General features: G+C 36.3%; 1 long non-coding RNA gene across 1 annotated transcript; it reads right to left on the bottom strand.

The window, feature by feature from the left end:
• Window positions 1–8045: 8045 nt before the first annotated feature.
• LOC133804770 (uncharacterized) lies at window positions 8046–9275 on the bottom strand. Its single transcript, XR_009878615.1, has 3 exons — window positions 9123–9275; window positions 8441–8633; window positions 8046–8102 (listed from the first exon to the last, which is right to left on the bottom strand). It is a non-coding gene; the product is annotated as an uncharacterized LOC133804770 (long non-coding RNA).
• Window positions 9276–17405: the final 8130 nt, after the last annotated feature.

The following is a 17405-nucleotide window of genomic DNA, read 5'->3' as shown; positions in this document are numbered from 1 at the left end:
TCTGATCCACTCTAATAGGGTCGACTGTAGAGTAATATTGGCCAACCGGCCTACCACCAACTCTATCCTCGCTCTGACCATCTCATCAGCTAACTCCCTTAAGATCTGAATGGAACTATATAACTTACCTGGGCCTCTCCGGCTCAATACATCTGCCACCACATTGGCTTTCCCTGGATGGTAAAGAATATCACAATCATAGTCCTTTACCAACTCAAGCCAACGCCTCTGTCTCATGTCTAGGTCCTTTTGTGTGAAGAAATACTTCAGACTCTTATGGTCAGTGCATACCTCACACTTCTCCCCATACATATAATGTCGCCAAATCTTCAGTGCGAATACCACTGCTGCTAACTCCAAATCATGGGTAGGATACCGCTGTTCATACTCCTTCAGCTGTCGTGATGCATAAGCTATAACCTTCTCATTCTGCATCAACACACAGCCTAAACCCAACCTCGATGCATTGCAATAAACAACAAACTTCCCTTCCCCCGAAGGAAGACTCAACACAGGTGCTGTAATAAGCCGTCGCTTCAACTCTTGGAAACTGTCTTCGTACTTGTCTGACCAGATAAACTTCAAATTCTTCCGTGTCAATTCTGTCACCGGTGCCTCTATCTTCAAGAAGCCATCTACAAATCGTCTGTAGTAACCTGCCAAACCAAGAAAACTCCGCACCTCCGAGGCATTCCTTGGCCTCAACCAATCCCTAACTACCTCTACCTTAGATGGATCCACCTTAATCCCATCCGAACCCACTATATGTCCAAGGAATGTCACTTCTGGTAGCCAAAATTCACATTTCTTAAACTTGGCGTACAACTGATGCTCCCTCAACCTCTGAAGAACCTGTCGAAGATGAAACTCGTGCTCTGCCTCTGAACTGGAATACACCAAAATGTCGTCGATGAAGATAATAACAAACTGATCCAGAAAATCCTCGAACACCCTGTTCATTAGATCCATAAAGGCTGTTGGAGCATTGGTCAAACCAAACAACATGACCAGACACTCGTAGTGCCCATACCTCGTTTGGAAGGCCGTCTTTGGTATATCCTCATCCTTGATCCTCAGCTGGTGATAACCAGATCGAAGATCAATCTTTGAGAACACCGTCTTACCCTGCAGCTGATCGAACAAGTCATCAATCCTTGGTAGGGGATACTTATTCTTGATAGTCAACTTGTTCAATTCCCGGTAGTCTATGCACATTCTCAAAGTCCCATCCTTCTTCTTCACAAACAAGACTGGAGCACCCCATGGCGAGTAGCTAGGCCTGATAAACCCCAAATCCAGAAGCTCCTGCAACTGTATCTTCAATTCTTTTAGTTTTGCCGGTGCCATCCTATATGGTGCCCTCAACATTGGCTCTGTCCTTGGCGCCAACTCAATGACAATTTGAATCTCTCTATGCGGTGGTGACCCAGGAAAATCCTCAGGAAACACATCCAAGAACTCGCAAACCAGTCTGGTCTCCTCCGGTCCTACTGGTGAAACTCTGGTGGTATCCACCACACTAGCCAGGAAGCCTATGCATCCACCCTGTAACAAGTCTCTGGCTCTCAATGCCGATATTCTGGGTACGCGGGGTCCATGAACCGCTCCCACAAAAACAAAGGGATCCTCGCCCTCTGGCTCAAAAGTCACCATCTTCTTCCTACAGTCAATGGTAGCTCCATATCTAACCAGCCAATCCATACTTAGAACCATATCAAAGTCCTCCATACTAAATTCAATCAAATCTACTGTTAACTCCCTACCATCAACTATCACTGGCAGTGCTCTAATCCACCTCCTAGATACTACTAGTTCCCCTGTAGGCAAAATAGTCCCAAACCCTGAAACACAATACTCACTAGGTCTACACAGTCTATCAATCACCTTACTAGAAACAAACGAGTGCGTAGCACCAGAGTCAATCAATACAGTAAAAGGAGTGCCAGCACTAGAAAGCTGACCTGTCACTACCGAGGGACTAGCCTCGGCCTCCGCCTGCGTCAGGGTGAACACTCGAGCTGTATTCAAGCCGTCCACCTTCCCCGCATCTCCCTTCTTCACTGCTGGGAAATCTTTCTTGAGGTGTCCCACCACCCCACACACATAACAGGCCTTAGCCCGACACTCGCCCGGATGGCGTCTTCTACACCTTGTACACTCAGGATAAGTCCTCCATGTATCATCTCCTCCCTGACAACCCCCCTGAGTACCTTGACCTCTCCTTTCAAGGCCAGGAGCGATCGAAGCATCAGGGGTCTTCCTCTTCAAATCATTGGGGCCTCCGCCCCTACCAGAACCAGCATATGGAGGCACCACTACTACAAGAAAAAATGCTTTTAATACCACCAAAAATGTGTTATCAAAACATACCATAACACTTTTTGATGTGTTAAGACCGACTATGTTATCGTAGGTCAGGGTACTTTACATAATACTTTATCATTGTTATACAGATGTGTTATTATACTGTCATCGATAACACAATTTCTGTGTTATTTTAATAAATAGATAATTGTTTAATTATGTTATTTATAGTCGATTATATAACACATTTCAATACTTATAAATTTGTGTTATACTACACTTTAGTATAACACATTTTTTGTGTTATACTATACTTTAGTATAACACATTATTTGTGTTATACTACACTTTAGTATAACACATGTGTTATATTAGCTTAGAGAAACATAATCTTTTTTTACTTACACAAAACTAGGAAAACAAATATGAAAGTTGAAGCCAAATAAGGTAACATAAATAGATTTTTATTAATTACTCAAATGTAATTACAATATTTAGTCTACTAGTCTAGGCTTAAGAAATCATTTTACAACATAATTTATGCCCAATTCAGATTCCTTTTTCACTAAATACAAAACAAGAAATGTATACAAAAATTAGTGAAATACATTCTTCCATTCTAAAGGCCTCAACTACAAATGTTGTCAAGAATTGCTCTAAAGAAATCATCTCAATATACCTGCACATTGTAAAAGAAAAGTCCTTTTATTATTAAGAACATAAGACTTAAGCTAGTTTCCACCTGTAAGCATATAAAGTTTAAATTAAATTTGTAATAACTCCAAAACTTGACGAAACAACAGGGTATAGCAAGATGTACTACCATGCAAAACAACGACTGAAGCAACAAAACATGCAACTTAAAACAAGGCTTGTGAAATGTATCAAGATAGCAAATATATCATTCTTAATAAATGTAAAGTAAGTATAGACTTGGAAATGTTTATCATATTAAATAGAAATAAAAAAGAGGAAAAATCAATAAAATGCGTGTTTCATATCTAATGGCACAATAAATGCAAATCCAAGAAGATAAAGATGATAATGATGGTGATTTGTTCCAAGACTTCACCTTTTCCAGAATAAAAAAGCAGAGCAGAGTAGGTAAATTTGCTTAAATCAAAGATCAATTTGTTACGTGCACTAAGCCAGATAATCACAATTGACAAAGGAAAAGACTATCTTAAATTCTTGACACACGAAACTTCAGCAGGAACAAAATTACCATTTACATATATTTATATATATATATGGCTAGTGTCAAGTAATAAACCACGCACGCACATAAGCTGGAACTTAGATTGAAGGGAAAGTATTCAATATTCACTATATTGAACTAGCAATCCAATTAAAGGCACATGACTAACATACACTACTGCAAATAAGAGCTCCACTTAGCTTGTCATGTTTCTTTGTTAGAAATCACATCCTTCTCTTGGGTAGAATTCTTCATTTCATTATTTACTCTTTATATTCCTATACATGGAGTTTTAAATGATCTATATGATGATGTTTTAAACAACATCATAGACTTGGCAGATTTTTTGCACAACTGAAAAGAATCAATGAATATAAAAACATAGAACCAGTTTCCATTGCTTAGAACTAAGAAGGATAAATTTAATGTGACATGACATTTATACAATTAAACAAAGATTAATAGTGATGGCCAGTCTCCACCTAGTGACCATCTAAAAGATACAAATCTGAAAACATAATACATACCATGGTTTGCAATTTCTGTATCTCAGCAGCCTGACCAATGAATCTCAATTGCAGCAGATCTTCGAAGGAAATCAATGACATCACTTTTAACATTGAGTTCCCTTTCCTTTAAGACAAGAATATCCTTCTCATACTACAATCTCCAATGAAAACATTAACTTTAGAATCAGAATGACATCTTAGCAAAAAATGGCAGATAAAAGGCCTAAATAAACTACCGACCAGTTGCAACCTGAAGTTTCTCATACGAAGCCTAATACTCAATAACTTCAGATTTTGATTTTTCAATTTGATCTCTCAGTAAGAGGTAGGCTTGGGAAGAGGAAATACATGCTACATTCTTCAATTTGCTCTGTCCATTTGCGAGAAGAGTTAGCATTAGTGAAATGATATTTTAAAGTAATAAAACCAGCACACACAAAAGACTAGTTATACATTAAAGTGACCTGCAAGTTAGATAACTGCTGCAATATATGTACTCTCTCTTCATGAAGACCTTTTATTTCTTTAAGCTGGCAAGAAGCTTGATCCTGCATAGCTCAAATCAGTTACAAAGGTAAGTGTTCGAAAGAAAGGTAATTACACTACCATTAATTCTTTAAGAGCAGTCTCCATATCTTGTATATCTTTTACTTTATCTCTGACTTTGTCACTACTAACATGCTTGCTCCCTAAATTTAAGACAGGAAAGCCTGCCACTTTTGTGGCATCTCTCCGAGCTTTGAGAATCGCTAGTTTGCAATTACTCTCTTCTAGTTCAACAACTCTATTTTGTGACTCCCCTTCATAAAACCAATGCACTTAACATTAGCTTCACAGAACATTCAGTTATCCTCCAAGACAATGAAAACTATAAACAACTAAATAATGGAAATAAAAGCAGATAAGAAAAACTATTCCAAATCCAAATTAAAATCACACTGTCACAGAGCTTCTACTACGACATTCATCATTTTTTCAGCAATTAAAGGGGAAAGAACAATCAGAGAGTAAGAGAAACAGTGAAAACACAGAATTGTAAACAGTGAAAACACAAAATTATATTAATTTGGTTAGTTTTTCATTCTTTTCTAGCAACTAAACAACCGTTAAAACCAAAATACTCCAAGAAAGTAAAGAAAAGAAGAAAGTACCTACTGTTTCCGAGACTCTTCGTCCAATGCCTTCTTTCGTTGTTAATTAAGCAAGAACTAATTTTCTCAAGAGGGAACAAAAATAACAAAAGAGACCATATAAAATAGGCAACTTAATTTTTTCGATAATGGTGAAGACCATATAAGCTGTCACTATTGCATAAGAAAATGTTAGCATGTAGTCTTATTTAAAACAAAGAAAAAATATATGAATGAAAGTAAAAAAAAGATGATAGTCTTTCTACTATCACTCTATAAATAAAGCCATATGCAGAGTATAATAAGTTAACAATTATTCATTAATATAACAACTTTTAAAAGTAACAAAAAATATAATCTTTCTACTATCACTCTATAAAACAGAGCATAATTTGATAGTAAGTTGATTGAAAAGAGCAAAAGATATACAGCAATTAAACCTACCCATTTGAACCATATTACACATAACTAATGGTAAAACTTACCAAACTAAAGAAATCAAACTTAAATCCTTATTACACATAACTACATAATGGTAGAATTTAAGTTTATTGCAGTATTTCTTGATACAAGATATGATAATCAATTAGTGAACCTTAATCAGTAACATGAGCTGCAAAAATAGCTTAAGAAAAGCTTGCTAAGAGCTTACAAAGAGATTCAGAATGTGGTCTTTCATTGTATCAAATAAGCAGCATTATCCCTTTCCACAAATATTCAAATAAGCATCTATATTTTAGGCAAAATTTTAGGACATTCATAAACAAAACAAATCAGATTGGCATGGAATACTTGAATGTTTAATCTCCACTTAAAAACATGGAAGAGCGAAAACTGAAGTATTCTTCAAACATAATTGAAGGCAGTCACATACCCTGTGACTGGATCAATAACTTGAACATTTGAAACATGAAGAGGAGCTTCAACCGTAAAGATCCCACCTTCATGACCTTGGCCTTGCTTGATATGCTTCTTAACCTGCAGACAAGAGAAGTTCATCATTATCAAACACTGTAGTCTTATCCACAAACTTCACTTAGACAACATCACCACACAGATAAATAACCACAAACAAGCATTACGTATTAAAAATTAACATTTCATATTAGTAGAATGGGCAGAATTTTGATAAAATATTTTTAAACTTAGATTACACCCTATACATAGTTGAGAAGAACTGGCACACTCAAATTATAACAGTTCACACATAATAGAAGTCCTGAAGAAACTCTCTCACAAAGCTAGTTCTCTCTTTCTTAAAGTCTAATCTCTAAAAAATATTGTATTATAGAATGAGGTATATGCCATTCTCTTTGGTTTTCCTTTGTTATGATTTTTAGAGAACTTTTCATCCTCTGAAAAATAACTATCAGTGTAATTTACTATTAACACAGTTAGAAGAATAGTCTATCAAAAAACTTTATCTTAAACAAATATCCATAAAACAAAGATAACTTAAAATTTTAATTTAAGAGGAGTACTTGGTCAAGCCGGCTTGAAGTACTCTGCTCTTTGTATTGAAATTGAATAAGCTGAACCTTTGTGTGGCGTCTTCTTTATACTAATATCATTATATGGCACCAACCCCGTACTTTCCCTTTTTATGTCTCAATACCTGCAACAACGTTATAGTTACCAATGTCTCCTTTATTCCACAGCTAAACTCTCAATAGAAATTTAAAAGAATAAATGACAAACACGAGATCACTTCACATGAGTATATGTAGAAAGCATAAGCTTAGATATGACCACAAACTATGACTTTAGATCATTAAGAAAACATGTAAACAAAACCAGAGAACTATATAAATGATATTAGAATGTCAAACTAGGAATGCATTGCAAGAGAAGGGAAGCTTATAGATTACCCCTAACAATGTGACCAAGATACGAGCTCCACTGCATCCTAATGGGTGTCCCAATGATACAGCCCCACCATGTACGTTAAGGCTTTCCTGAGATATTTGGAAATTGGAAGAGTAAAAAACTGTAGATAAGGATAGTGACAAAATGGAGCAAAGCTGAAATGCATTGTGGACAAATGAATGACTATACAAATTGCAGAAAATGGAAGAGTGATCACATTTAAAATAGCATACATTTCAGACTTAAGAGTAAATCAACTTGAAAGAAATTATCTAATTTTCTCCAAACTCATAGGATTAAGACCAAGCAGCTTTGATTGGCTAGAGCTATAACTTAGAGAGAAGAAGGAAAAATATAAATGAATGAAAAAAAATGCTTACTAAATCAGGAACAGTATAGGGATTACAAGTACTAAAATCTTACAGAAAACACTTCATTTATTTCATAGTGATCAATCTGAGAAGCATCTAAACCAACATTTGAAATAGCTTTTGGTATCACAAGGACTGGAGCTGTTGTAAAGAATTCAGGTGCTTGCGAAGATAATCTTCTTTGAGCTATGTTTCAGCAACAGTAAAATAGAACTAGGAAGCCAATTCATTGGAGTACTTGAGTTGCATCAGCATAGCCCTTAATCTTTGCAATTACTTGCAATCCAAGTTGAAGTGCCTTCTCTCCACTCACTAGGACTAATGCAGCTGTACCATCACTATTCATGATAAAAACCAAACCATGTTAAGGCAAGTTAAAATCTGAAACCCTAGTCACACACACAGAAAAATAAGAAAAAGGCTGCCCACAGAAAATAAACCAGTTTTGTTGTAGCATAAACTACAATAAGTGTTGCACACCAGTTGCTTAAATGTACAAGAAAGTAAATGAGTATTTAGATAGTACAAGCCTCTAAACAGAAGGCACAGGAAACAATATATCTGATTGCATTATCACACTAAGTTAATAATTTTTTTTTTTCAGCATTGGCGGCAAGGGGAAAGAGAGAGGTGGGAACCTTATGATTGAAGCATTGCCAGTAGTAAAAGAGCCCTCGTTCTGCTTGAAACTTGGTCTTAGCTTTCTTAATTTTGCAGCATCAAACTATGAAGAGAGACAAAAACAAATTAAAAGTACTGAAGCAAGTATTGAAAAATCTGACTTAAAATCTACTTTTAACTAGAAAACCTTACTATGACATAAATATTAATAATGATAAAAGTTCACAAAATTTAGTATATACTATTTAGTATCAAGATAACCCACATCCATATATTTTTTTAAAAAAAAATGGACCTAAAAAATCCTAGTACCCTAGAAGCAATCAAGCCAATAAATTGCACTGGTAGAAACTTCTAATTATGGAACAAAACTGCTTTCCAAATGAGCAAGCAAGAAACATTCACAACTAGAGAAGAAATATGGAGCTTTCTCAACATTACCATTGACACAAGTGATGGAGCTTTCTCTGACCAAACAGTTGTCACTATCTGGGACAACCTTCCTTAACACCGTCTTGCCATTGAAGTTCTGCAGAATCTGCCTGAGTCTAGCAGCAGAGACAAGTGGTTGAAGGCTGAGTTGTGCATGTCCCATTTTGTCATCTGTCTTCAAGAGGTCTTTATCAAACACTTCCTAAGGGGAGAAAGCACTTTGGTCATATAACATACTAGTCTTAATTATGTCTTCAAAGGAATACATGAGAAGAAGATTAAAAAATAAGATGCAAACTGAAACTATTGATAAAGGCCAAAAGCCAATTATTGGCTTAAGGAAGGAAAAGGTGAGACATTTGCTACATAAACTCACAAGTTAGAGCTGAAGCTCCCATATTCAGTGAGAAAAGAATATAGGGACAATAAATAAAGGTTTTGGAGCTGTGCTATCAATTAGAAAGTTGTAATACTCTAATGAATGCAAGAAAAATAAGTTTGTACACAATTGACGTCCATCAAAAACATAGTTATGTAAAGACTTGAACAATATGCAACTTCAGAATGGCTAAACAAAATACAATTTCAGGATTTAACATAGCAAAGATGAGTGCCAAACTAAATTATATCTTGAAATTGAAACTGTGTGGAAGATTTGGATAGTTACAAATTCAAAATCTTAGGAACTTACCAAATTCAAAACTCCATTAGGTTATTTGAGGGAGAAAATCAGTTCTTCATTCCAGACTGGATTAAGGCAACTATTTATGACCTTTGTTTTTGCTGCATATCAACAACTGTTTCTGGGCTATGGAATATCAACAACTTCTTCTCCTATATTGATAAATAACAGAAACCCACTCTTATATTTGATTACACATATTCTTCTCTCCACAGCCCACACCACACTCTTTGCCCAAAATAATTAAGCTCGTAATACAAGTTACCCTTCTTCTCCACAATACCCAAACATATAACACAGAAAAAGACCCAAAATTAGCCCATAACAAAAGATTCAATTTCAAGTACTCAACTACATGCCCAAAGTTTATTTGCTTAGTTTATATAAACTCACACAAAAAGCATATATATAATTCAAATATTCAGCAAAGAAATTAACAAAAATAAGACAAAGAGTACTTATGATTAGCCTAATCCACTACAAGCACAAAGAGTACTTATAATATTATAAGCTTGGGAAGGGATGACATTACTATGTAGAGATTTAAGATTTGAATTAATAAGTTTGTATATATATCATCATATCATGATTCATGAAGTGTGCATATAATATTATTTTACAATAATAGTGAGGAAATCATGAGGGAATTAAGAGTAGTACGTGAATATGTAAAATATATTATGAAAATTACATGAAGTATGTCTTTCTCCATTAAAAAAATGTAGTATTACAAGAGCTTAAAAATAGGTCCTCTGTATCACAAATATGCATACTTACAAAGTATTTATAAGCCCTGAATTTTGCTTGGTATTAAGTAATTTGCTCAAAAGATTAACCTTTCGAAAGGGTGAAGTACTCGAGTAAAAACAAGGGCAGCAGAGAAAGTACACCCCTTGTGTGATCAATAATCATGAGTCTGCATTTCCACCCATGAGCCTAATAAATAGACCAGCAGTCTTTTACCGTACTAAACAACAACTAATAACTGCTTAGAAAACATGAAAACAAGAAAAAAATAAAGCCAAACTTGACAAACATACTTGTGGTTATTATATTTAAACTCAAAGCCAAGAAAACATACTCAAACCCAGAGAAACTTAAAATACAAATTTAAAATGAAGAATATATTCAAAACAAACTAAAGCAGATAAAATATGCCCAAAAAAGCATCATTAATTCTACAAAAAAGGGAAAATGAGAAATCAGAGGAGAGAAGGAGAGGAGGACAATGACTATAGTTTTTTTCCCTAGGTCCATCAAAATATTTTACAAGTGTCAATCACCTTAATCCAAATAAACATATAACATAAAGTTGAGTAGCATCATATGGATAATATAGAAAAAAAAATTGAGACGCATACTTGTTCCAAACAGGCTGAATGCGCAAGTAGTTGCACCACTTTATATAATTATCAAGGGACTTCAGGAATACATTTTGCACTGCAGCTTCATCCAATTCCTGAAGCAAAATCAAGAAACATATTGGTATAAAAACATATAATGAATTTAAGAGCTCAATGATAATTAAAGGAATCAATGAAATTAATATCCAAACATATTCAATTAATAAAAAAAACTGTCACATACATGTTTTTGATATACTCCGTTGAATATACCTCTTCTAACATTATAAAGGCTAGAATTTTATTTATACATTGTAAAAACCTTATAAAATAAATAATTCTCATGCGTTGGTTCGGCCCAACAAGTTACTAAAACTTAGGGCCTGTTACCAAGCCAGGCTTTGGGTTTCTAGGCTTAAAAGGCGGCACAGCTCTTCGGCCCTATTATTTAGTACATTTTTTGCTTGAATTGGACAGGTTCTTCAGGCTGGGCCAAAATTTGAGCACCCTATAGGATATACCACAACTTTATTACACTATGTTCTTTAAGGGCGCACTCAATTAACAGCCCCTCTTCCTACATTATTATTATTTCTTAACTAGGCTCTCCGCCTAATAACTCTACAATATTTGGAGACTACAAAATACAGACTAGGAATGTATAATATGTAGGAACAAGAGTTCCAATTAGCCACCGACTTTATTAGTTAAAGAAAAGTAAAAAATTAATTGTCCTTAAAGAAAACTATGGTCTACAATACTCACTGTTCTACCAAGAATTAATGCAGCTGTAGCACCAATTGTTGCACCAATAGAATCAGCAACGAACCCCAAAGGCAACCCAAATAGATAACCTCCACCAAGCTGTAAGAGAAAATAAATAGCACAAATAAAGCATTGATAAAAATAAAAAAAAATAATACTAACAGATACACTTTCACACTAAAACCAAATAAGTTGACTAGACAGACTTTATTCATTCAGAGTTCTATTTTTTTTGGAGGGGGGAGGATCATTGAACAGATAATTACATACTTTATTAAACAGACTATAAAGGTCCAAAATAATGTCATTGGAACTAAAGATATAATCTATGACTAAATAAGTGACCACTGATTCATAAAGAGACACTGGAACTAACCCCATCAGATGCAGGAATAATTGAATGAAGATTTGGGATAGAGTTTGCACTTTCAATTTTTACAATCACGTGAATGTCTGCATTGCAACCTAGAAAAGAGATTTTAAAAAATCAGTTCTAAACAAGTATCTGGAGTCAAAAAACTGGTACTGAACAAACTGATGATAGAAATAATAATTTACTTTTAAGGTAATCTTTCAACTCATGAACCACTCTAGCATCTTTTACAAAAGAGACAACACAAAAATAAAATAAAATAGAGAAGATAACATCTTGAATACATCTTTTCCCCTACATTGTTTCACTTTCAAAAAAGAGAAATCAAGTTAAAGTGTATCCAATTAATATGGACTTTAGTACAAGTGAATCAACATATTTGCCTTAGTCATAGGCGTATATGTAGAGACCAAATTAACAATAATCCTATTAATTCAAGCACAAAAAGTAACATAAAGAGTTTAAAATAAAATAAATCTCATATTAGTTCTAATTAATCCATAAAATCTAACATTTGATGTATTCAATTCCACATCTTTAATAACGTAGTAGAGCGCATAAGATTACTTTTATTACTATATCACAATGAAAACATATTAGCTCATAGACACTGAAAAAATATATAAGAATCAATAAATACATATATCCAAGATATAATATCCAAAGAGATATTAATGCAAAAAATTATTTTGAGATGAAATTTCAAAACATGTACAAGTTAGATTCCAGGTACTTTAGTAAAAGGATAGAAATTAACAACTTGTACTATCTAAATAATGGTAGTTATAATTAGGACTACAAAAGCATAACCTATCTTTAAAGTTTGTCCCATTGGTTTTCAATGGCCAACTCCTTAACTTGTACTTGTAATGTGTTGCTTACAATACCAAATTAAAGAACAATAATACTTAGCTTTACTCAAGCTCATGTATTCATCTGGATTAATATGTAAATACCTATAGTACCAGAGAGCTTTCAGCTTCGCTTGATCAGTATAACAAATTCAATGATCGATATTAATATGTAAATACCTAGCAGCATCACGAGTGCTTCGAGTTTCTACCCTTGTACTGAAATACAGATGCAAAAAGAAAGCAAGACAAGAAAACAAAACAAAATGAACCAAGCAAAACCAAAAGGAGAGAGACTAGAAATAGAAAAAAAAAAGGAACAAGGCAGTCAAGCACCAGCTTCGCAGAACAATCTTTTCAACATATATTATTAAATTAAACCTATAAATACATATATATATGTGTGTGTGTGGTTCTTGGAAACAGACATACCTAAATGGCTACTGGCTAACCACTCAAAAATATTATTTTATATGAACCAAGTAAATATATCAAAGTCAGTCAAAAGTTGGAAATCTAACAAAAACAAAATGCTAATAATTAACCAAATCAAAGAGATGGGAAGTTATATATATGATCACCAGAATCCAAAGAAAGCGAGAGAGCTTTGAATTGACACTCGACCCTTTGAAGAAAAAACATGGCTTCCTTAAAGGGTTTTGAGAGCTCTTGCTCGTACTTGGTCAACATCTCGCAGTATGCCTCCATGAACTGATCCAAAGCCGGATCTTTGCCGAGGCAGCCTGTGCTCATGTGGCCCATTGCGGCTGCTAATGAGCAAGCTTCTTCCAGTCTAGCAATCACCTCGGGCGGTGCTCCAACCTTTGTATATACACATATTATTGAATCTATCAGTGTATATATATATATATATATTAAAAAATTATTTATAAGAACATGAATATATAACAACATAAGAATAGCAAAAGAATCAAATCATGTTGCTTTGGTTGCAGAATCTTTGAACAAGTGAAGAATTATCCCCCAGTTTCTCAACAAACAAACAAGGCCTTAAACCACAAACAATACCTCTGTTTGTTTCCTAGGCAAATTAATAAAAAAAACCAAAACAATAATCACTCATTTTGTGGTTCCAAGAAACCAATCAATCCAGGTAAAATGATGTTTTCTCATTTTCTGATTACTCATTACATATATAACCAAAAACAACAAGAAAAAGAACATAAAAATATTGAGCGCATTTTCTCAGTAACCAAACAGAGTTTTCTTTAATTGAAGTTGAAACAAACCTCCACTCAAGCCACTAGTTCGAGTTAGGTCGATATCGTAGGGACTGGACTCAACGTCAAGACCAGAACGGACCTTGTCGGGAAGCCTAGAGACGAATTCGGTCCTGAGCGAGTTAATAAAGCATCCTCGACTAAGTTGGCGATTCCGGCGACCGTTATCACTCGATCACTAGAATGGTCGGAGAGGCTCCGTCACTAGAATGGTCAGAGCACCTCATCGTCGCACGACCGTTATCACTCGGTCTTCGACTTCGCTCTTTCGGCGAATGAGAGGCTCCTTCCATTCGTTGAGGCTCTTGTAGGAGGTTGCGTTGGAAAGAGGTGGTGGTGTTCAAGGTTCGGTCTTTACCAAAATTTTCAACTAGGTTTAAGAAAAATGATTAGAAGAAGAAGAGGAAGATGGTAACCAGTGGTCAGAAGTGTTTAGAGGTTTGGAAATAAAAAAGTAGAGGCAAATAATAAAGTAAAAAGTAGAAGACTTTACTAAGACGCGGGTTCCAAAATTTTGTATCGCCAATTTTTTTTCCCACCAATTGTTTTATTATTTGATGTATGATAATACTTTTTCAATACTATTATATTTATATGTTATGGAAAGGAGTATTTGGTGTAGTGCGCCCTGCGGCCCTCCCGTTTCACTGCATTCTCTCTCCATATCTTATTCTCCGCTTCCTCAGCGGTAAGAGTCTTCTCTACAGCCTGGGCATAAGTTGTCCCTCCAGGAACTGTTGTAATCCTCATATCACGAGCAATCATAGCATTAAGCCCTCTAATGAATCTATCCTGCCTAGATGCATCAGTAGGCACAAGATCTGGTGCAAATTTTGCAAGTCTGTCAAACTTTAGGGCATACTCTGTAACTGTCATACTGCCCTGAACTAACCCCACGAACTCATTTACTTTCGCTGCCTTGATGGCAACATTATAATACTTCTGACTGAACAAGTCCTTGAATCCTTCCCAAGTCAAACCAGTAACATCTCTGGTCTGTGATGCCACCACCCACCAGATTCGGGCATCCTCTCTCAGCATATATGTGGCACAGAACACTCTGTCATTTCCCTCTACCCTCATAAAATCAAGAATGGTAGTAATCATGGTCATCCACTGTTCAGCTTTCAGTGGATCTGGTCCTCCCTCAAAGATCGGGGGCTGCTGTTTCCTGAACCGCTCATACAACGGTTCCCACTTGTTCCCAACCTTAACTGGTTGCACAACAAGTACCACTGCAGGTGGCACAATGGGGGCAACACTCCCAGATGGAGCCTGTTGCCGCAGAATTCGAATCTATTCATCTTGGCTCTGTAGCCGAGCCTGCATGTCTGCCATCAGTTGCTGCCAGTTCTCAGGGACTGGCAGAGGGGTCTGACCCTGATCATCATCTCTAGTCCCGGACCTGCCGGCTAGTCGCGTAGATTTTCTTGGACGAATAATTATCCAAGTCAATCTACAATCAACGACTCGGCAATCAAACTATGATGACAAGGTAATAATCCTTTCATGATCCATCACTGGAACTTCAATCATTCACAAGCAATCAATTTCATAGCAATTTATCCAAATATTCATCCATATATTCATTCACATGCATAGCACTGCTGATAAGCACGCCTCAATAACATCATGCAATAGTCACGGGCCAGGCCCTATCAGTATCTCATGCTCCCTATTAATCAAACAGATATCAACAATCATATCTCATTCAAATCATTTAAGCATATAATCATGTGTACACAATTACCAAACCCTGAGTCGAGCTTGTCTTTCGCGGCGAATGTACATGTCCAGCCAGTCTTCAGGAACCCATAAACCTAGGACGCTCTGATACCAAATTGTAACGCCCTGGATAGCCAAGACCGTTACACTGTGTGTTTATACAAGTGCTAGACTGGCTAATCAAGTCATTTAATTAAAAACGTGTCACTGAAACTATAATGGAACTAGGGTTAAAAGATTTTGGTCTCAAAAGTTGCATTTCTTATAAATAACATTTTCTGTTTACACGGGATCCCAAAAATAATAAGATTAAAACCATTTACAAAGATTCAATATTTAAATACAATAATTAGCCATTCTAAGGCAAAACAGACTGTTAGGCATTCCTCATCTTGATCCACTCCTTAGCCATGGCGACCGAACAACTGACTATGTACATTCAGCCCCGCAACTCTCCATCTCAGGATTGGTCCAACTTGCCTTTTCCTTTACCTGCACCACGTACCACCCGTGAGCCAAGGCCCAGCAAACACAATAGCAGAGCATAAACAATCAGCAGACAGTCCAATATCTCATATCACATGAACATGTTCTCAACAGTTTAAGCATTTATGATAACCAAGTATTCAGCATACCAAACATATCATCTCATATCAATAATCAATTCATAAATGATAACTAGGGTTAGCGCCCTTAGGTCGCATCCTCTGTTTATCCCACTGACTTCGGCTCGCTTAAACCGAGCTCAGTGAATATTAAACTGTCCTCAGCTACCAGTGACCAAGCATCGCCCTGTGCGCAAATATTGTATACGACACCCTTAGGCCGTTTATCACATGTCCCATGGAATAATACCATCTATGACATTATACAGATATCGGGAGCACTTAGTCCCATCACAAACATATAACCGGGTGCAATTTTCTTACCTTTAAATTCGCTAGCTTCGTTCACTTTGATCCTTGAGCACGATCCCTCTTGAGCCCTAGCGCACACCTAGTCACAACCATAGGTCAAAATCATCACCAAACCTCAAGTCCAAAACCTGGACTCGGGACCAATCCCGAGCCCTCGGGAAGCTCTAATTCCACCAAACGGGGTGGTGGAATCAAACCCCGAACCCCCGGGCTAAAACCCTTGAAAATAACCCATAAACCCTATTCTGGAAGCAGGGTAGTGCTACAACGCTCTTTGGAGGGTGCTACAGCGCTACAAACAGAACTCAAAAACCCCCAGACAACCTGGCCTAGCGCTACAGTGCTCAAAGGCTAGCATTGTAGCGTTAGTCACAGAACAACAAATGCTGTTTTTCCCTCCTTCGACTTTCCCAGAGTCAAACCTTACCAAAACTTCTCCAAACTTCCACCAAACCTAGAATCAAGCTCACCAACACGTCTAACTCATCCCAAGCATCCCAACCATACAAAACTTAAACACATGCACCCCTAATCTCAAAATTCACCATGGTTGAACCTCAAACTCAGAAACTTCAGCAAAACAACCAAAACCTCAGAGTTTAGAGCTAGAATTTCATACCTTCAATGGAGATTCGACCTTAAGTCAGCCTCTACACCTCCTTGGCTTACTCCTCCTCAAACCCTTGGCTTGAATTCCCTAGAGTTCCCATCAAATTTAGTTTAGACATTATAGTTCAACATCAAAACCAGAAACCAAAGTAAACCTCAAAGTCTTACCTCAACTGGATAGTTTGTTCTTGATAAATCCCTGCCAATTCCTCCAGCCAGATCAAAGACCTTAACCTTAAGCTTCTGCTTTGATTCTCCTTAAGTTTCTACCCCAAAAATCCTCAAGAGATGGTGAAGAAAACTTGAACCGAGAGAGAGAAAAGAACAGACTTCCAATCCCCTTTCTTTCCTTCTTTTTCTTTCTACAAGTTCTACTAAACATAAAGCCTCAGCTATGCCTATCCTCTATAAGCCCAAATGACCACAATACCCTCCCCTTTAATTCTAACTCTTTTAATCCATCTAGGG

This window comes from Humulus lupulus, chromosome X (assembly GCF_963169125.1).
Source record: "Humulus lupulus chromosome X, drHumLupu1.1, whole genome shotgun sequence".
In the NCBI taxonomy this organism is placed as follows: Eukaryota; Viridiplantae; Streptophyta; class Magnoliopsida; order Rosales; family Cannabaceae; genus Humulus; species Humulus lupulus.
Note: the sequence above shows the minus strand (reverse complement) of the source record. Positions and strands in the feature narration are given on the sequence as shown.